Source organism: Salvelinus sp. IW2-2015, unplaced genomic scaffold (genome assembly GCF_002910315.2).
Source record: "Salvelinus sp. IW2-2015 unplaced genomic scaffold, ASM291031v2 Un_scaffold1997, whole genome shotgun sequence".
NCBI classification, from domain to species: domain Eukaryota; kingdom Metazoa; phylum Chordata; class Actinopteri; order Salmoniformes; family Salmonidae; genus Salvelinus; species Salvelinus sp. IW2-2015.
Genome location: NW_019943347.1, coordinates 110,682 through 132,906, shown reverse-complemented (window position 1 = coordinate 132,906; position 22,225 = coordinate 110,682). Strand labels below are relative to the sequence as shown.

At 44.3% G+C, this 22,225-nt stretch overlaps 1 long non-coding RNA gene across 1 annotated transcript; it reads right to left on the bottom strand.

The window, feature by feature from the left end:
- Positions 1–19,749: 19,749 nt before the first annotated feature.
- On the bottom strand, positions 19,750–22,225 carry LOC139024902 (uncharacterized). The gene is made up of 2 exons (XR_011476300.1): positions 22,176–22,225; positions 19,750–22,139 (listed from the first exon to the last, which is right to left on the bottom strand). It is a non-coding gene; the product is annotated as an uncharacterized lncRNA (long non-coding RNA).

The following is a 22,225-nucleotide window of genomic DNA, read 5'->3' as shown; positions in this document are numbered from 1 at the left end:
GATGGAGTAAACCGGCGATGGAGTAAACCGGCGATGGTGTAAACCGGCGATGGTGTAAACCGGCGATGGAGTAAACCGGTGTTGGTGTAAACCGGTGTTGGTGTAAACCGGTGTTGGTGTAAACCGGTGTTGGTGTAAACCAGTGATGGTGTAAACCAGTGATGGAGTAAACCGGTGATGGTGTAAACCGGTGATGGTGTAAACCGGTGATGGTGTAAACCAGTGTTGGTGTAAACCAGTGTTGGTGTAAACCAGTGATGGTGTAAACCATTAGACGTGTCACTTGGAGCAGGGAAGTCAAGCTTCATAAGGCTGGGTACCTTAGCGTGTGCAGGGCCTCTCTCGTTGAGCAGCTTGTACTGCGGTTGGATCCTGTTGAAACGGGCTAACTCATTCACCAGACACATAGGAGTTTTCTCTTTAGGGTTTGCCATGTTCTCCTGGGGTGGGCCTGGACCAGATGTGTTATTACATTGTTATGGGGAGAAGAAGAAAAACAATAACATGTTAATAACCATAAATCATCTATTAGTCATTATTGTCATTGACGATATGAAAACAGATTTTGGGCTGAGATGAGATGTCTGTTTTCCCACTCCTGGTCCTAGAGTCCCAAGCGGTCTGTCTGGAAAAACTGTACGTATAGTGGCTGGAGAAACCACGATGCTAGTAACTAGTACTAAGCTATACCGTAGAAGAACAAAAAGTCAATTATCTTTTCCCCACTAACACTGACTTTCCTTGATAGCTACTTCGTTGAGAGAAGATTTACTCAATACGACTGTGACGTGTAGTCGTCTCATCTAGCTATCTTAGGATGAATGCACTAAGTGTAAGTCGTTCTGGACAAGAACATCTGACAAAATGACTCAAATGTCAAATATAATGACATATCATGTTGCGTGTCAGGTTAGGTACTATGACAGCAACAACAACAAAAAGGATTACTCCATGCAAATGGACCATTACAACAAGTATTGTATAGGACTATATAGGCAGACACAGGGGTAGTAACTAGTATTAGCCTACAGACCAGGGGTAGTAACTAGTACTAGCCTACAGACCAGGGGTAGTACTATTCTAGCTTGTAGTAAGTATAGCTACAGAGGGGTGTAATAGTATAGCTACAGACCAGGGGTAGTAACTAGTACTAGCCTACAGACCAGGGGTAGTAACTAGACTAGCATACAGACCAGGGGTAGTAACTAGTAGCCTATAGAAGGGGTAGTAAAGTATGCCTACAGACCAGGGGTAGTAACTATTACTGCCTACAGACGGGGTAGTAACTAGTACTAGCCTGCTGACCAGGGGTAGTAACTAGTATAGCCTACAGACCGAGGGGTTAGTTAATAGTAATAGCCTATACAATTTACATTTACATTTAAAGTAATTTAGCAGACGCTTTATCCAGAGGACTTACAATTGAAAAGTTATCATATTCATCCTGGTCCCGTGGGGAAGAGACCCACAACTGGCTGTTGCAAGCGCCATGCTCTAAATGAGCCGGACCAGGGACCACATAGAATATCCATAGACAGGGGTATTCTAATCTGGACCCTACTGGATCATGAGTGCTGCTGGTTTGTTCTACTGATCTGTAATTGCACCCACTATGTGTCCAGGTCTAAATCAGTCCCTGATTAGAGGGGATCACCCACTATGTGTCCCATGTTAAATATCCTGATTAGAGGGGAATACCTTATGTGTCCAGGTTAAATAGTCCTGATTAGAGGGGATACCACGATGTGTCCCAGGTCTAATCAGTCCCTGATTAGAGGGGAATCACCCACTCTGGTGTCCCAGGTCTAAATCAGTCCCTGATTAGAGTGGGATCACCACTGGTGTCCATGGTCTAATCAGTCCTGATTAGAGGGGGATCACCCACCTGGTGTCCCAGGTCTAAATCAGTCCCTGATTAGAAGGGGGAATCATTCACCTGGTGTCAGGTATAAATCAGTCCTGATTAGAGGGGGAATCATTTCACCTGTGTGTCCCAGCGTCTAAATCAGTCCTGATTAAGGGGGGAATCATTCACCATGGTGTCCCAGGTCTAAATCAGTCCCTGATGAATGAAAAAAAGCAGTGGAGATGATTTAGAGGTCCAGATTTGAATTTGACCTAACTGGTGAGTTGGCAGACACAGGGTGTCGGGCCATACCCGGCTGAGGAGGCGGGCAGCGGGGTGTGGGTCACTACCCGCTGAGGAGCGGGGCAGCCGGGGGTGGTCCAGCGGCCATTGACTGAGGGCTGTAGACCCAAGGGGTCCTGGACTGGGCATGGCCCGAGAGGGGAGAAGCAGGGCCAGCCAGGGGTTGAGTCTGCATTTTCACTTGAGCCATGCTCTTTACTGGTAGAGGGAAATATATATAACACACAAAACTAAATGATTGTGTGAGCTTGTGAACTAAGCATGTATATCTGTATATAACAAGAGTATGCATATAAGCATAGTACAGAAGTCTCTTATGAAAGCCCTGTTCATTGTTTGTCCAGTGACTTCTCTTATTCCCAAACGACACCTACCATCTCCACATGTAGTGCAGTACTTTTTCACCAGAGTCCTAAGAGCCCTGGTCAAGAGAAGTGCACTACTTTTCACCAGAGTCCTAAGAGCCCTGGTCAAGAGAAGTGCACTACATGAGGAATAGGGAGGAGCCATTTGGGACGCAACCTTACAGCCTATGACAGCACTGACTGAGGTAAATCGGCCAGGAAATGACATCACCAGAACCCAAATGGAGTAGCCTAGCTCACATTCTGATCCATTGGTGGTTAGTTAATGCGACCACACAATGACCCTTTATGCTCGTGTCCCTGCTGCTAAGCTCAACGTCGAGGGAGCGAGGGAACAAATGCTACCCTATTCCATATTATATAGCACTGCATTGGATGCCATTTTCGAGGCACACAGAGTCATTGCTGCCAGAGAGAGACAACGCAGGGCCAGTGGGGGACATGTTAACTAGCAAAACATAGTACTTATGGTCTCTCCCAATAGGTTTGAACATTTATGGAATAGGTAGTAATTGTGCTAGCTGTGATGGTTCTGTAACTGCCGGAAGGCCACCCCCCCCCAAAACAAATTGTCAAAGACTCCAGTCACCCTAGTCATAAGACTGTTCTCTCTGCGACCGCACGGCAAGCGGAACCGGAGCGCCAAGTCTGGGACCAAAAGTATCCTTAACTGCTTCTACCCCCCAAGCCATAAGACTGCTGAAGAATTAATCAAAATGGCCACCTGGACTATTTACATTGACCCCCCCCCTTTTGCTGTTTTACACTGCTGCTCATCTGTTTATTATCTATGCATAGTCACTTTACCCCTACCTACATGTACAAATTATCTCGACTAACCTATATCCCCGCACGCGGACTCTGTACTGATACCCCATGTATTTAGCCTCGTTAATGTTATTTTATTAATTGTTACTTTTTATTAAATGTTTTACTTTATTTAGTAAATATTTTCTTAAACTCTATTTCTTGAACTGCATTGTTGGTTAAGGGCTTGTAGTAAGTAAACATTTCACCTGTTGTAGTCAGCGCATGTGACAATTTGTATTTTATTTGATTACCCAATATAGTGGCTATTAGCCTACAGGAGGAGGCCCTGGAGGTCCCTGAGGGCCACATAGTCTTTGCAGTAGAATCAGCTTTGTGAATCTATATTACACAGTACTTCTATGTGTGTTTGATGCTATGACCTTATGTGCAAATGAAACCCTTTATTTAATGATCTGGGTTGAAAGCGTCAAATGAGATCTGGGTAGAAAGCGTCAGATAATCGTTGGATGGAATAACACGTTTTCAAAGTGAGTTATAATAAACAGAATAACCCACGCATCAGTAGTTACGCCTAGCATATGATCCAGTAATTCGTTTATCTGAACATATGGTTTATTTTGGCTGGCCTATATTGAGCATAACATGTCACATTACAATTTCAATACAACTTTTTTTTTGTCCATGTATGGCTAGTAGTTAGCTGTCCTGACAAGAAGCAAAATATATAACTAACGTTAGTAAGTTAGCATGTGTGTTATTATTAGCCAATTTACCTAACTAGCACGCTAACTACCTAGCTATAATAACAGAGCTAGCTGCCAACAACCACTAGCTAGCTTGCTACCTGCCTAAAATCATCGAGAATTATATTCTAACAATATACTCTGATATTATTGCATGACATTCCATGCTAGCTAGTTAAGCAAACTGTAGCTGCTTCTGCTGTGCTAACGGTTCGTTCGCTAACTACAAAGTCGCCTCAATTGACACGGACTGCCATCAACTATGTCAATTGACAGCAATAACCATTCCATGAAAATGGATACAAAACGTGCCGTACGCGTGTATCTATATAAAGACATGTTGCAGATGTAACCATGCATAGGTTAAATGCATGCATATTTATTCTGCATTCGGTTAGATAATTAGCTAGCTAGCTAACCGGTTCTGAACTCTTCCAGTGTGGTCGGCATCATGGCCGAACAGCGAACACCCCTTTAGTTTGCATCCCCACAACGCATTCGCCCCTGCTGCAAGAGCAGCCCAGTATAATTCACCAAGACAACACGTATTCAGAGGTGACACAGGTCGAACAAAAACCTAAGGGTTATCTGAACATGAATAGATCGCTAATAAATAGGCTATTCTTTACCTTTGTCCAGGGCCAGACCCCAGTTACACCTCCAACATTGGCAAACACTAAAGAGAACTGATGGATCTAGGAACAGACCACGTCACAATTCCAGGAAAAATGATTATATTCGACACCGGAAATGTGATTTATGCACACAGTAAGTAGACCTGCACATTGCAAGTTAAGTTGTCGCCATTGCATTAGGTCGTACGGGCTACATAGGCACTGATAGAAGTGTTGTGATATTTTTGAGGACACCCGTTTCTCCGGTGAGAATGGTTCAGTCTTGCTTCCAGAGGGGAACACAGCCGAGCTGAGACCGCCACAATCAATGTAGTCATCAAGTTCATTTAGCCGTGCATGTTATGGAGTTATCATATTTATAGCAATGTCAGCTGAATGATTCTAATATTGAATTGTGATTTATTAATGATTGGCCAAATGTTTTTCATTTTTAGTTAGACATTTTCAACTTTGAGTGACTCGTGATTTAGCAGGAATGCAATGGTTTCGTTTTCACGAAACTTTATATGCCTAATAGAAAGAATACTTGAATTCGGCCATTTGGAATATGTCACAAGAACTTAATGCAGTCTGTTGTTGTGCATAAGGATGACTAAGAAATGCGATAAGCTTCCTCCTTGGAAATTGAAGACTGGAGGAGAAGATCAACTCTTCATTGGAGCCTATGCTGGTTCGTTGACCATTTTACAAATCAAATCAAATTTTAGTAGTAGAAGTAGAATACATAAATATATATACACACACAAATTTGGGGATTCTGCTATTTCAGTAACACCCGTTGCTGACAGGTGTATAAAAACGAGCACACCGCCATGCGATCTCCATAGACAAACATTGGCAGTAGAATGGCCTTACTGAAGAGCTCAGGTCATAGGATGCCACCTTTCCAACAAGTTCTTCACATTTCTGCCCTGCTTGAGCTGCCCCACTCAACTGTAAGTGCTGTTATTGTGAAGTGGAAACGTCTAAGAGCAACAACGGCTTAGCCACTAAGTGGTAGGCCACACAATCTCCCAGAACAGGACTGCCTAGTGGTAAAGCGCATTCGTCTTCGGTTGCAACACTCACTACCGAGTTCCAAACTGCCTCTGAAATCAACGTCAGCACAAGAACTGTTCGTCGGGAGCTTCATGAAATGGGTTTCCATGGCCGAGCAGCCGCACACAAGCCTAATATCACCATGCGCAATGCCAAGCGCCAGCTGGAGTGGTGTAAAGCTCACCGCCATTGGACTCGGGAAACTGTGGAAATACGTTCTCTGGAGTGTTGAATCACGTTTCACCATCTGACAGTACGAAGGTAGAATCTGGGTTTGGCGGATGCCAGGAGAACGCTACCTGCCCCAATTCATAGTGTCAACTGTAAAGTTTGGTGGAGGATGAATAATGGTCTGGGGCTGTTTTTCATGGTTCGGGACCCTTAGTTCCAGTGAAGGGAAATCTTAAAGCTACAGCATACAATGACATTCTAGACGATTCTGTGCTTCCAACTTTGTGCCAACAGTTTGAGGAAGGCCCTTTCCTGTTTCAGCATGACAATACTCCCATGCACAAAGCGAGGATCATACAGAAATGGTTTGTCGAGATCGGTGTGGAAGAACTTGACTGGCCTGCACAGAGCCCTGATCTCAACCACATCTTACACCTTTGGGATGAATTGGAACGCTGACTGAGAGCCAGGGCTAATGGCCCAACATCAATGCCCGACCTCACTAATGCTCTTGTGGCTGAATGGAAGCAAGTCCCTGCAGCAATGTTCCAACATCTAGTGGAAAGCCTTCCCAGAAGAGTGGAGGCTGTTATAGCAGCAAAAGGGGGGACCAACTCCATATTAATGCCCATGATTTTGGAATGAGATGTTCAACGAGCAGGTGTCCACATGCTTTTGGTCATGTAGCGTATTTAAAGAAACGTGTTTTTTTTATACAGTATCAGTTAAAAGTTTGGACACACCTACTCATTCAAGGGTTTTTCTTTATTTTTACTATTTTCCACATGATAGAATAGTGTAGACATCAAAACTATGAAATAACACATATGTAATCATGTAGTAACCAAAAAAGTGTTATAAAATATATTTTGATTTGTTTATTTGCAATTCTTCAAAGTAGCCACCCTTTGCCTTGATGACAGCTTTGCACACTCTTAGCATTTTCTCAACCAGCTTCACCTGGAATGATTTTCCAACAGTCTTGAAGGAGTTCCCACATATGCTGAGTACTTGTTGCCTGCTTTTCCTTCACTCTGCCATTCAACTCATCCCAAACCATCTCAATTGGGATGAGGTCAGTTGATTGACTAGGCCAGGTCATCTGATGCAGCACTCAATCACTCTCCTTTTTAGTCAAATAGCCCTTACACAGCCTGGAGTTGTTTGGTAATTGTCCTGTTGAAAAACAAATGATAGTGGAACTAAGCCCAAACCAGATGGGATGGCGTATCGCTGCAGAATGCTGTAATAGCCATGCTGGTTAAGTGTGCCTTGAATTCTAAATAAATCACTGACAGTGCCACCAGCAAAGCACCCCCATACCATCACACCTCCTCCTCCATGCTTCACGGTGGGAACCACAAATGCAGAGATCATTCGTTCACCTACTCTGCGTCTCACAAAGACATGGCGGTTGGAACCAAAAATCTCAAAATTTGGACTCATCAGACCAAAAGGACAGATTTCCACCGGTCTAATGTCCATTGCTTGTGTTTCTTGGCCCAAGCAAGTCTCTTCTTCTTATTGGTGTCCTTTAGTAGTGGTTGCTTTGCAGCAATTCGACCATGAAAGCCTGATTCACACACACTCATCTGAACAGTTTATGTTGAGATGTGTCTGTTACTTGAACTCTGTGAAGCATTTATTTGGGCTGCAATCTGAGGTGCAGTTAACTCTCATGAACTTATCCTCTGCAGCAGAGGTAACTCTGGGTCTTCCTTTCCTGTGGCGGTCCTCACGAGAGCCAGTTTCGAAATAGCGTATGATGGTTTTTGCGACTGCACTTCAAGAATATTTCAAAATTCTTGAAATGTTGCGTATTGACGGACCTTCGTGTCTTAAAGTAATGAGGGACTGTCGTTTCTCTTTGCTTATTTGAGCTGTTCTTGCCATAATATGAACTTGGTATTTTACCAAATAGGGATATCTTCTGTATACCAGCCCTACCTTGTCACAACACAACTGATTGACTCAAACGTATTAGGAAATAAATCAATTCTACAAATTAACTTTGAACAAGGCACACCTGTTAAATGAAATGCATTCCAGGTGACTACCTCATGAAGCTGGTTGAGAGAATGCCAAGAGTGTGCAAAGCTGTCATCAAGGCAAGGGGTGGCTACTTTGAAGAATCTCAAATCTCAAATATATTTTGATTTGTTTAACACTTTTTTGGTTACTACATGATTCCATATGTGTTATTTCATAGTTTTGATGGCTTCACTATTATTCTACAATGTATAAAATAGTTAAAAATAAAGAAAAACCCTTGAATAAGTAGGTGTTCTAAAACGTTTGACCGGTAGTGTACGTTTCAAGGAAAATGGATCAATAAAGTATTTTATTCAAACAAACTGTTTGAATTAAAAAAGGCACGTATCTCATACTGGACTGATGGGTGAAAAAATGGATCAAAAACATCAGCAATACTGTCATGATAATGATCTGATTGGTTGGTCTGAACCCTGGGACTTTCTAGACATGACCAGCAGATGGTGCCAAAATATAGCGTTTCCCTCATTGGGTCTATAGCGCCTTCAGAGAAGTATGTTTACACCACTAAACATTGTTACAGCCTGAATTTTAAATGGATTAAATTGAGAGTTTGTGTCACTGGCTACACAATACTCCATAATGTCAAAGTAGAATTATTTTTTTCAAAATTTTACATTTTTATTTTTTTAACTGAACTGTCTTGAGTCAATAAGTATTCAACCCCAATTTTTTGATTTCTCTGATTGAGACTTTCTCTTCATGGATAAACAATCTAACTTTTGTGTTACTTGTTTATTTGCAATTGTAACGTATATCTGATAACTAGGGTGAGTTTAACCAGTGTACTAGATAAAGGTTACATTTTAATTCGAGTATTTATTTWAAAAAAAATATATATATATAACTCAGCAAAAAAATAAATGTCCTCTCACTGTCAACTGCGTTTATTTTCAGCAAACTTAACATGTGTAAATATTTGTATGAACATAAGATTCAACAACTGAGACAATAGACATGTTCAGGGACACAATATTCCATAGACATGTGACTAACAGAAATGGAATAATGTGTCCCTGAACAAAGGGGGGGTCAAAATAAAAAGTAACAGTCAGTATCTGGTGTGGCCACCAGCTGCATTAAGTACTGCAGTGCATCTCCTCCTCATGGACTGCACCAGATTTGCCCGTTCTTGCCGTGAGATGTTACCCCACTCTTCCACCAAGGCACCTGCAAGTTCCCAAACATTTCTGTGGGGAATGGCCCTAGCCCTCACCCTCCGATCCAACAGGTCCCAGACGTGCTCAATGGGATTGAGATCCCGGGCTCATCGCTGGCCATGGCAGAACACTGACAGTCCTGTCTTGCAGGATATCACGCGCAGAACGAGCAGTACGGCTGGTGGCATTGTCATGCTGGAGGGTCATGTCAGGATGAGCCTGCAGGAAGGGTACCACATGAGGGAGGAGGATGTCTTCCCTGTAACGCACAGCGTTGGGATTGCCTGCAATGACAACAAGTTCAGTCCAATGATGCTGTGACACACCGCCCCAGACCATGATGGACCCTCCACCCCCAAATCGATCCCGCTCCAGAGTACAGGCCTCGGTGTAACGCTCATTCCTTCGATGATAAACGCGAATCCGACCATCACCCCTGGTGAGTCAAAACCGCGACTCGTCAGTGAAAAGCACTTTTTGCCAGTCCTGTCTGGTCCAACGACGGTGGGTTTGTGCCCATAAGCGACGTTGTTGCCGGTGATGTTTGGTGAAGACCTGCCTTACAACAGGCCTACAAGCCCTCAGTCCAGCCTCTCTCAGCCTATTGCGGACAGTCTGAGCACTGATGGAGGGATGTGGGTTTCTGGTTGTAACTCGGGCAGTTGTTGTTGCCATCCTGTGCCTGTCCCGCAGGTGCGATGTTCAGATGTACCGATCCTGTGCAGGTGTTACACGTGGTCTGCCACTGTGAGGATGATCAGCTGTCCGTCCTGTCTCCCTGTAGCTCTGTCTTAGGCGTCTCACAGTACGGACATTGCAATATATTTCCCTGGCCACATCTGCAGTCCTCATGCCTCCTTGCAGCATGCCTAAGGCACGTTCACGCAGATGAGCAGGGACCCTGGGCATCTTTCTTTTGGATGTTTTTCAGTCATTTGAAAGGCCTCTTTAGTGTCCTAAATGTTCATAACTGTGACAATTGACTACCGTCTGTAAGCTGTTAGTGTCTTAACGACCGTTCCACAGGTGCATGTTCATTAATTGTTTATGGTTCATTGAACAAGCATGCGAAACAGGGTTTAAACCCTTTACAATGAAGATCTGTGAAGTTATTTGGATTTTTACAAATTATCTTTGAAAGACAGGGTCCTGAAAAGGGACATTTCTTTTTTTGCTGAGTTATATTTGCATTTTTGTTTTAGTGTGTTGATTTCCCATTATTAAGATGGGAGAGGTGGGAGAGGAGAGGTAGGGGTTTCCTGACGTTTAATGTCTCCATCTGTTGGTAGGGGTTCAGCCAGAATTAATTTAATCTGTCTCCATCTGTTGGTAGGGGTTCAGCCAGAATTAATTTAATCTGTCACCATCTGTTGGTAGGGGTTCAGCCAGAATTAATTTAATCTGTCACCATCTGTTGGTAGGGGTTCAGCCAGAATTCATTTAATCTGTCACCATCTGTTGGTAGGGGTTCAGCCAGAATTAATTTAATCTGTCTCCATCTGTTGGTAGGGGTTCAGCCAGAATTCATTTAATCTGTCACCATCTGTTGGTAGGGGTTCAGCCAATTCATTTAATCTGTCACCATCTGTTGGTAGGGGTTTAGCCAGAATTCATTTAATCTGTCACCATCTGTTGGTAGGGGTTCAGCCAGAATTCCTGTTGCTTCTACACCTATACCTAAACTGAAGGGTTTTGACAATAGTTTACCCATGGAAACAGCCAAGGATGTGAATGAAAGAGGTTTGCCAAATACAGGGAGTGGGGAGGTCTCCATGGATTTCATAGCAGACATACTACAGCAGATTGGTCATTCCCATTGGGGAGAACATTGCCTCCTGTTTGGAGTCAAAGGCAATTGTTGGACATGTTGGGGACAATGTTATGTGGAATGCATGCAGCTCTAGGGGTATGGATGTGTCAGGCCTGAACCTGGTTTTGAAGCCTGATATCAGGGAGCCGGTGTCCTTTCGGGGGGATTGGCTTTGACAGTGCATGAGTGGGAGAATATGGTCATGGTTTACATGCGTAAGAGGGGCGTATCTGTGATGGACCAAGCAGTTGAGGTTATGGGTAGGCTTATGGGTAGGGCCTGTGATGTTGTTAAAGTGGGCATACGCAGAAATCCCTCCGTTGATCTATCTAAAGGCCCGAGTCCCATCTTCGACATACTGAAACAAACATTTTAGTGACACTGCTTTTTTCAAGCCCCTCGCTGAATTTTATGCCACATTATCTCCGACTGATGAACAACCGTTCGACTATTGGCTCAGACTAAAACATGGAGGTTGCTGAACATCATCTAAAAAGAGACAGAAAAAAAAGTGTTGAAGACTCTCTCTCTCTCTCTCGTGAGCTCACAGTCATGTTCATCAGACCTAACACTGAACTGTCGCTTATCTTTTAAGTGCAAGCCGTTACAGCAGTAGATCGCTGCAGATGTTCACGATTGGACGAATACAGGAGGCGGCGGAGGTATTCTCACCCCGGCCAATCGCAACAATGAAGCAGGAAGTTGGTGCTGCCACGCCACTCACCATGCCTGCTGTGAGGCCTCACATGGAATCACCTAATGCGTTGCCTTCTCCAGCACAGACTATTCAGGGCTCAGCTGAGCCGACGGAACGTATCCTTGCAATGCTGGAGCGTGTGCTGTAGCAGAGGCCACTACAGTCTGACCGTCCGTTCCATAAAGGGAATAGGAGCTAATGGAGGTCTAATGGGCCATGTAACGTGTGCGGAGATGCTGGACATGATACTTATTTTCACTGCAGGGCCAATCACCTCTGCTTTTTCTTTGTCATGTAGCTGGCCACGCACGCTCTCAGTGCCCCAAGGCCGCAGCTCTGAGCACAGCTGGTGGGAGACCCTACAGTAATCACTGCTCAGCTCCCGGGAAAACTACTAGGCCTGCATGTAGAAGGGGAGAGTGTTGGGGCCTTTTGTAGAGTCCCCATCGGTGAGAGCTGTTGATTTGGAGTCTGTATATAAAAGTGTTTGTGATGAAATGGAGACTGAGAAGAGTATCATGATGCAGAACACACAGACTTTCCCCGTATGATGATTTATTCTATGCTAAGGTGTTAATAGGAGAAGAAGTAGAAGTGAGAACTAGGCTTGACAGTGGATCCATGGCTTGTACCCTTGAGCTCTAGGGTCTTACCTGAACTGTTGCGTGCAGGAGTGTTGAAAAGTCCATCATTGAGTCCTACAGGTGGTAGTCTTGGTTGGTTGAAGACGAGGCCTTTGGGAGTATGTGAGCTGGAGATGGAGGTGTACGGCTGTAGAGTTGCCGTGCCAACAGTGGTGCTTGAAGGCCAGAGTGATGACCTCATCTTGGGCAGAAATCTCCTAAAGCATTTGATTCGCCACCTGAAGACTAATGGAGATCTGGAGGAGGGTTTATACACCTGTGTGTGACGAGGGTGAGGAGAGCAAGCTACAATCAACATGATGGCTAATGTGGAGAGATGGAGAGACAGTGAAATACCTGACAAAGTTGGAACTGTGAGACTGAAAGGGGGCTGTGACTCTAGAGCCTATGCAGGAGCACTTAGTCTGGGGCAGACTACGAAACACTCAGAGCCTATCAGCGGGCAGTGCTGTTCTCATTGAGCCCAGCAGTTCAAGGTCAACACCAAGGTCAATACTGGTAGGGAGATCAGTGGCTCTGTTGCGGGGGGGATGGGTGGCTCCCTGTTAGAGTGATAAACCCTTCTCAGTGACATGGAGACGAAACGCCACTCTAGCCGATGTCTTTTCTTGCATGGCTCTAGAGGACTTTGACTGTTTGTGTGTGAATGATGATTCATCAGCAGCTTTACAGCAGCGAGTGCAGAGAACGGCTGATATACTCACTGACTGCCAAGATGACGACTGATGACGGTTCCATCCGACTTCGCGATAGTGATGGACCTGACAGTTCAAGCAGTCCTGAGGTCTTACGTGACTTAGGTTTGACTGATATTGACTCCTGTCAAGTGTCTCCTGCTGGTAAGAAGAAACTCATCCAGCTCATAGCTGAGTACCAGTCTATTTTTTCCAGGCACAAGTTGGATTGTGGAAAAGCTTCCGGATGTCTTCACCGCATTCAACTGAGTGATGAGAAACCCTTTCGGATGCCCTACCGACGCCTTTCACCAAATCATTATGAGAAGCTCAAACAAGCATTGAATGAGATGGAAGAACGTGAAATCATAAGGAAGTCTAGTAGTGAATTCACCTCACCCCTTGTCCTTAACTGCAAGAAGTCTGGAGACTCTGTACCGATTCTCGTTTGCTCAATGCTCGCACCATCAAAGACGCCCACCCACTCCCTCACCAGGCTGATGCGATGGCTGCTTTAGGTGGAAATGCCTTTTTCCTTCGACAATGGACCTTACCTCTGGCTACTACAATGTGGAAGTGCATGAGGATGACGGGAGATTCTCAGCTTTTACGTCGCCATTTGGATTGTACGAATACAATCGTATGCCACAGGGGTTATGTAATAATCCAGCAACCTTTATGAGGATGATGCTAAACATCTTTGGGGATCAGAACTTTCTTAGCCTGCTGTGTTACCTTGACGACGTCTTGGTCTATGCGCCCACTGAAGATCTGGCTATACAGCGCCTGGAAATGGTTTTGGAGCGTCTCAAGGCTCACAACCTGAATTTGGCGCCAATAAAGTGTCACTTTATGCAGAGGTCTGTGAAGTTTCTGGGGCATATCATTAGTGCGGATGGTGTAGCTACAGACCCTGAGAAGGTGAGGGCCATTACAGGAGTAACAGAAGCTGATCTGATGGAAGATGGCACTGACGTTCCATCTCAAAAGAAATTGAGATCATTCATTGGGATGGAAAAGTTAATTGAAGGTTGCTCGAACATCGTAAAGCCTCTCTTTGGATTGACTACTGGACACAAGGCTCCACGCTGGAAAAAGAAGTGACGCTCACCTGTCAGGAAGTTGACGGCTGCCGACTGGACAGCAGAATGCAGACAGGCCTTATTCCAGCTAAAACAAGCCTTACTGGACCAGGTTTTGTTGGCCCACCCCAATTTCGACAAACCTTTTCTACTCTCGGTGGACGCGTTCAGTAACGGTTTAGGTGCTGTGCTGTCCCAGGTACAGGAATGGGGTGCTACAGCGAGACCTACAGCTTTTGCGAGCAAGTCCCTCAGTTATGCACAGTCGAGGTATCCTGCGCACAGGCTTGAGTTCTTTGCAATGAAATGGGATGTGACAAGGTCCACCACTGTTTACGGGTCCACGGTATGGACAGATAATAATCCCTTGACATACATCCTGACCAAAGCAAATCTCGATGCTTGTGCACAGAGATGGGTCGCCAAGCTGGCGTACGAGTTTGACATCAAGTACTTCCCTGGGGCCAAATGTTTTTGTTGCAGATGTTTTGAGTAGAGAGCCCTCCATCGCCTGACAAGAGTCCCGTACGAGACCTTACTAGCTGAAGCTAACGCTGTGCGCACAGACAGAGTGCAAGATGTGTTTCGCTGGTCCAGCCACTCCTTTGACAAAGCCTCTGACTCCAACGAAGTGGTCATTAGCTGTCAGGCTACTGTTGACCCCCCATCTGGTGCTTTATCAAGACATGGAAGTTGCAGCTGTTCTTCATTCACACAGGTGCTGGGTGGGTGAAGTGGGCTCACATGAACTGCTGTTGCCACAGCTTCCACAGGCTGTTATGCCATCAGAGCAGACCAATGTCGATGTTCTGCCACACGACCTACTGATGAGCAGAGTAAACTTCTTTGTGGAGAGGGGGAGAAGACCATCCCGGAGAGAGCGTGTCCACGAGAGTGTTGGAGGTTTTGTGTCTTCTCAGAAGTTGGGACAAGTTGACCATGAAGATGGGTGTACCGTATCGTGTTTCGAAGAATGTGGTTACAAAAGAGGAAAACGTATCTGTATGTGGTTCCAGCCTCCATGAAAGCAATGGTGTTGAAGGGTGTCCATGATGAAGCTGGCCACCAGGGCCAACAGAGAACAGTCTACCTGACTAGACAGAGGTTCTTCTGGCATGGCCTGGAGAGAGAGGTAAAAGCAATATGTGAAGTACTGCAGGAGATGCGTCGTGAGCAAAACTCCTGATCCGGAGGCAAGAGCTCCTCTTGAGAGCATAATAACAACCGAGCCTCTTGAACTAGTGTGCAGAGACTTTTGGTCTGCAGAAGATTCTACAAACAAGTCCCTGGATGTGCTCGTTGTTACTGACCACTTTACCAAATTGGCTCATGCCTTCTTGTGTCCGAACCAGTCTGCTAAGTCAGTAGCTCATCAGTTGTGGAACAACTATTTCTGTGTCTACGGGACACTCATATCAGGGAGCAAACTTTGAGAGCGCTCTCATAGCCGAAYTGTTGAGTGCCCGTCGCGGACCAGGATGTCTTGCTCCCAGACAGGCTAAACAACTTTTTATTTGCCGCGCGTTGAGGACAATACAGTGCCACTGACACGGCCCCCTACCAAAACCTGCGGGCTCTCCTTCACTGCAGCCGAGGTGAGTAAAACATTTAACGTGTTAACCTCGCAAGGCTGCAGGCCCAGACGGCATTCCCAGCCGCGTCCTTCAGAGCATGCGCAGACCAGTGGCTGGTGTGTTTACGGACATATTCAATCAATCCTTATCCCAGTCTGCTGTTCCACATGCTTCAAGAGGGCCACCATTGTTCCTGTTCCAGAAAGCTAAGGTAACTGAGCTAACGACTACCGCGCCCGTAGCACTCACTTCCGTCATCATGAAGTGCTTTGAGAGACTAGTCAAGGACCATATCACCTCCACCCTACCGGACACCCTAGAACCACCTCCAATTTGCTTACCGACCCAATAGGTCCACAGACGACGCAATCGCAACCACACTGCACACTGCCCTAACCCATTCTGACAAGGAAATCGCCTGTGTGAGGATGCTGTTCTCGATTAAGCTCAGCATTTAACATACATCAGTAGCCTCCAAACTCGTCATCAAGCTCGAGACCACTGGGTCTCGACCCGCCCGCTGTGCAACTGGGTCCTGGACTTCCTGACGGGCCGCCCCAGGTGGTGAGGTAGGTAACACATCTCCACCCCGCTGTCCTCAACACTGGGCCCACAAGGGTGCGTTCTGAGCCCTCTCCTGTACTCCCTGTTCACCCACGACTGCGTGGCCATGGCACGCCTCCAACTCAATCATCAAGTTTGCGGATGACACTACAGTGGTAGGCTTGATTACCAACAACGACGAGACGGCCTACAGGGAGGAGGGTGAGGCCCTCGGAGTGTGGTGTCAGGAAAATAACCTCACACTCACACGTCAACAAAACAAAGGAGATGATTGTGGACTTCAGGAAACAGCAGAGGGAGCACCCCCTATCCACATCGACGGGTCAGTAGTGGAGAAGGTGGAAAGTTTTAAGTTCCTCGTGTACACATCACGGACAAACTGAATTGTCACCCACACAGACAGCGTCGTGAAGAAGCGCGCAGCAGCGCCTCTTCAACATCAGGAGGCTGAAAAATTCGGCTTGTCACCAAAAGCACTCACAAACTTCTACAGACGCACAAATCTGAGAGCATCCTGTCGGGCTGTATCACCGCCTGTACGGCAACTGCTCCGCCACAACCGTAAGGCTCTCCAGAGGGTAGTGAGGTCTGCAGAACGCATCACCGGGGGCAAACTACCTGCCCTCCAGGACACCTACACCACCCGATGTCACAGGAAGGCCATAAAGATCATCAAGGACAACAACCACCCAAGCCACTGCCTGTTCACCCGCTATCATCCAGAAGGCGAGGTCAGTACAGGTCCATCAAAGCAGGGACCGAGAGACTGAAAAACAGCTTCTATCTCAAGGCCATCAGACTGTTAAACAGCCACCACTAACATTTTAGCGGCCGCTGCCAACATACTGACTCAACTCCGCCACTTTAAAAATGGGAATGATGGAAATTATGTAAAAATGTACCACTTAGCCACTTTAAACAATGCCACTTATATAGTTTACATACCCTACATTACCCATCTCATATGTATATGACTGTAACTCTATGACATCTACTGCATTGCATGCTTTATGTAATCATGTACCACTACCACTTTAACTATGCCACTTTATGTTTACATACCCTACATACTCATCTCATTGTATACCGTACTCTATACCATCTACTGCATCTTGCCTATGCCGTTCTGTACCACCACTCATTCATATATCTTTATGTACTATTCTTATCCCTTTACACTTGTGTGTGTATAAGGTAGTAGTGTTGGAATTGTTAGGGTAGATTACTTGTTGGTTATTACTGCATTGTCGGAACTAAAGCACAAGCATTTCGCTACACTCGCATTAACATCTGCTAACCATGTGTATGTGACTAATAAAATTTGATTTGATTTGAGTGTTGCAGGTGTTCATAAGACTCACACCACGCCATACCATCCAATGTGGAATGGGTCCTGTGAAAGAATGAATAGGACTTTGGGAAACATGATCCGGGCCCTGCCGACAAGCGCAAAGCACAGATGGCCTCAGGCGCTGAAGTCCCCTCACGACAGTCACACTTTTAAGATTCAGAACAGCTCCACTGGACGGAAGACGGTACATCGCAACCTGATAATGCCAGTCAACTTTCTTCCTCTTCCCCATGCTGCCGTTGATGATGGCACAGACATGTCTGGATTAACAGAGTCTGAGTACATGAATGACGGCCTTGTGGTCTCAGCTGCCATGGACACTGCAGTGGATGATGATGCAGAGTACAGAACAAAAGTGTGGGTGTCAGAGTTGCCTTCTGAAGGAACAGGTGACACAAGCCTGGAGGGTGATGTGCGATCCCTGGATGCTCAGGATATTCCACCTTTGTAATCTGTGGATGATGTACTGCAGCTGGAAGGTCTGCCTGGATCAGAGTCTTCAAGAATCTGACCGAGACCGAGACCGTAACAGTGTAGTGAGTGAGCTAATTGACCAGTCTGCTTACAATATCCGTACTGACCTACAAAACTCGGACCATTCCTTACCTGATCGGTTACGCACTGACTGTGTTGACAGACCCACTATTGCAGCCGTACACAACACTGTCACTCCTTATGCAGTTGAAGGTAGTCGGGGTCGTATTAGGTCAAGGACAGGAAGACTATTTAAACCAGTGTCTAGACTGATTGAGATTATGAACCAGCAGGAAGTTAAAGGTTAATATGTGAATAGAGGATCAATGGTATTGACATCTTTTATTTGTTTTGTTTTTACATCATTGTGACCGTGAATAGAGGTTGCAGGATGGTAACGTGACGGATGTGATGAAGTCTCTTATGGTGGTTTATTTTATTACTTGGATGTTTTAAAGTCGCTGAGTGTATTTAACATGTAACAGGCACGTTTACCTATGGGGATTGATCAACCACTTTTCACTCTAATTCTCGTGGAGAATAATCTAATGAATGGAATATTTAGTGAGTGTTTTAAACAAGGCTCTGCATCCTTGACATACACAGATTTATCTTTTAGTTTTCTCTATTAGTTAGACTAAATATATAGTTTTTTTCCTCTGGATTATTCTGTACATATGTTGAGTACCTGTATGTTTGTACAGTGCAGTTTTGTATTTGTCATTTTTTTTTTTTTGCAAGTGGAATTCAGTAGGGGGGAGTGTAACAGGGTTATACAAGCCACGCAAACCAGCCAATAAGATGCCCTGTTGAGTAGGTGAAGGCAAGACCAAACTAAAACCCAATGCCTTAACAATAAAGTGGCAAGAGGAATATTCCCCTTGCCACTTTGTTAAGCCAATGGGTTTTTGGTTTTAGTTTGGTGTTGCCTTCACCTACTCAACATGGCATCTTATTGGTGTTTCAGTTAGAATCGTCCCAGGGAACAAGCACCAAACCAGCGTGCGCGAGTGCCAGAGTTGGATGGTGAGCCGTGCATTGTATGACGTGCAATTTGGTACTGTTTTTATCCGAATAAATCTCCTTGACTGTTGCTACACGTTGGAGTTCGTGTCGATGATTGTACACAATGCAAGAAGAGCACTGTTACACACAGGCGTAAACCTGGTTAAGTCTGCTTTCCACCAGACACTGGGAGATAAATTCACCTTTCAGCAGGACAATAACCTAAAACACAAGGCCAAATCTACACTGGAGTTGCTTACCAAGAAGACATTGAATGTTCCTGAGTGGCCGAGTTACAGTTTTGACTTAAATCGGCTTGAAAATCTATGGCAAGATCTGAAAATGGGCTGTCTAGCAATGATCAACAACCAACTTGAGCGCTTGAAGAATTTTTAAGAGTAATTAGCAAATATTGTACAATCCAGGTGTGGAAAGCTCTTAGAGACTTACCCAGAAAGACTCACAGCTGTAATCACTGCCAAAGGTGATTCTAACATGTATTGACTCAGGAGGTTGAATACTTATCTAAATCAATATATTATTATATATTATTTTTATTTTATTATTTTTTTTACAATATAACCCATTTTAATCCCACTATGTGGGAAAAGTAAAAGGGTGTGAATACTTGCTGAAGGCATTGTATAAACTGTAAAAGTCTATGATAGTAGCTCACAAATGTGGCCAGCATGGCTACCACAGCATTCTGTGCCATAATAACAAAAGTTTGTCTCACCTTATTCCCTAAAGGAATCAGATCATCAACGCGAGAGAGAGAGACAACGATGAATTAGAAGTGAACCGCTGCTTTTTATTATTGATTATTAAAATGAACAGGCATCTCTGACATGGAGCTTGTACATCTCAAAATATATTACAAATATAATAATATTACCATCCCCATGGTGATCAATCACAACAATCTGCAGGCCAAGAATCCAAACCACATTAAAAAGGAAAAAATATATAACTAAATAAAAATCAGGAAAATAAAAGTAGAAATCAAAAAGAGAGAGATCCAAATCCTGTTGACAGATCCACTCCTGGTTTTAACATGTCTGCTGGTCTGTGAATGAAGGCTTTTGTCCCTGCACTAAATGTCATACTGTGACATACTTTCCCAAATGGAACCCTATTCCCTAAGTAGTGCACTACTTTTGACCAGGGCCCATAGGGTAGTGCACTACTTTTGACCAGGGCCCATAGGGTAGTGCACTACTTTTGACCAGGGCCCATAGGGTAGTGCACTACTTTTGACCAGGACCCATAGGGTAGTGCACTACTTTTGACCAGGACCCATAGGGTAGTGCACTACTTTTGACCAGGGCCCATACTCTGGTCTAAAAGTAGTGCACTATGTAGGAAGATAGGGTTTTGGTCAACACCAGATAACCCTTCTACAGTGTCATACAAAAGCATTTGTTTTAAATAGATAAGACTCCTTTATATATAGTCATAAATACGGTTCCTAGACACCAGTGTGCCACGGTCATATCTATAACAAACACATTCACTGAGTCAAGCGGTTTCATATTGTGACAGAAATAAACTTCTCTGTGGAGCCAAAAAGGAAAAGACAACCAGATACAATACAAAAAAATCAACCCAATGACGGGAATAATTACAGGACACAACTATAGGAGTGGAGTGAGAGCTGCCGCAACACATTGGCTGGGCGCGTCCCAAAATGGATCCCTATTGTTCTCTTTACGGTGCCCTGCTTTTGACCACCGTACATAGGGCACTCTGGTCAAAAGTGGTGCTCTATATAGGGAATAGGATGCCATTTGGAACGTAAACCCTACAGCCTCTTAGTCACAGTTGAGGGCTGCTGATTCAATCCCATAGTAAAAGGTGTAGATATAGAAATAACAAGTTTAAATTGACGGAGTTCATTTTGTGCCATTAATATCAAGCAAAACTTCTTAAGTCGGAGAACAAAATGGAAAGCAAAATAAACCCAAAAGTATTGAGTGCAATATATCTATATATAGCAAGGAAATAATTTTGAAATGCGTGAACAAATGAATAAAAAATAAAAAAATAGTTTTCAGTGAAACACTTTCAATGATAACTTGATTGTGTTGAAACGCCTCCCTCTTTGTCCTACTAACCCTCCATCACCACTTCCAGCCGTTCTCCCATCCAGGGACTAACCAGGACCGACCCTGCTTAGCTTCAGAGGCAAACCAGCAGTGGGATGCAGGGTGCTATGTTGCTGGAATGAAGGTGCCAAAACTTGCACACAAAAAGATATAATGCAGTAGGCATTTAATCACAATAGTTATAATGGAAAATGTTTCACAAAAAAATAATAATTCTGAATTAATTTGTTCACACACTTCAAAAAGATTTCCTTGCAATTTTTTTTTCTCAATACATTTTTTTATTTATTTATTTTTTGCAATATAATTTGTTTGCAAAACTAAGACATCTGTTTTAGACTTCATTAGTTTCGCTTGATATTTAAAATGGCACAAAAAGTCCATATAAACTCAGCAAGCAGACCAACCTCGTCAGAACAACAGTAGTTGTGTGTTGATGACAACCAAGTAGCTGTACACATCCTATTGACCAGAAACATTGCAGAGAAACTCAAAGTAATAAAACACTCATATTAAATCACTCTAATTAATAAAATAACATATGAACGCACTCATTTCTAACTTCTAAAACGTTTTAAGATTTATATAGAAGTTTCATACGCTGTAATTTCACAACACAAAAGTCTCTTTTTTTGGTGAAAATATAGTTAAATGCTAAATATCTGACAGGATGTCTTTTTCCAAGGTGAGCTCGTATTGAAAAAAAAAAAAAGTACCTTAGCCAATCTCTGACCAGGGAATCAGTCTAGCCGAGTCATTAACAACAGTTCTGAACCGATTCCTTTCCCTGTTACTACCACTCTGGAGATGGACATAAAGATGTTCATTAAATACACAACTCCCCCTGTAACTCCCCCTTTCAGCTAGCTGAAAAACAGTACAAAAAAACAACAAGACAAACATCATCAAATCAGATCATGTTTTTAGGAGATTAAAGCACTCATCTCATCAAAAACAAACCAAACCAACGTATCATACAAATGGATCACAACAACAGATAGACACCTCTGGGCTTTACACGGAGGGGATGTTTTCACACACCTCTGGCCTTTACACGGAGGTGATGTTCACACACCTCTGGGCTTTACACGGAGGGGATGTTTTCACACACACCTCTGGGCTTTACACGGAGGGGATGTTTTCACACACCTCTGGGCTTTA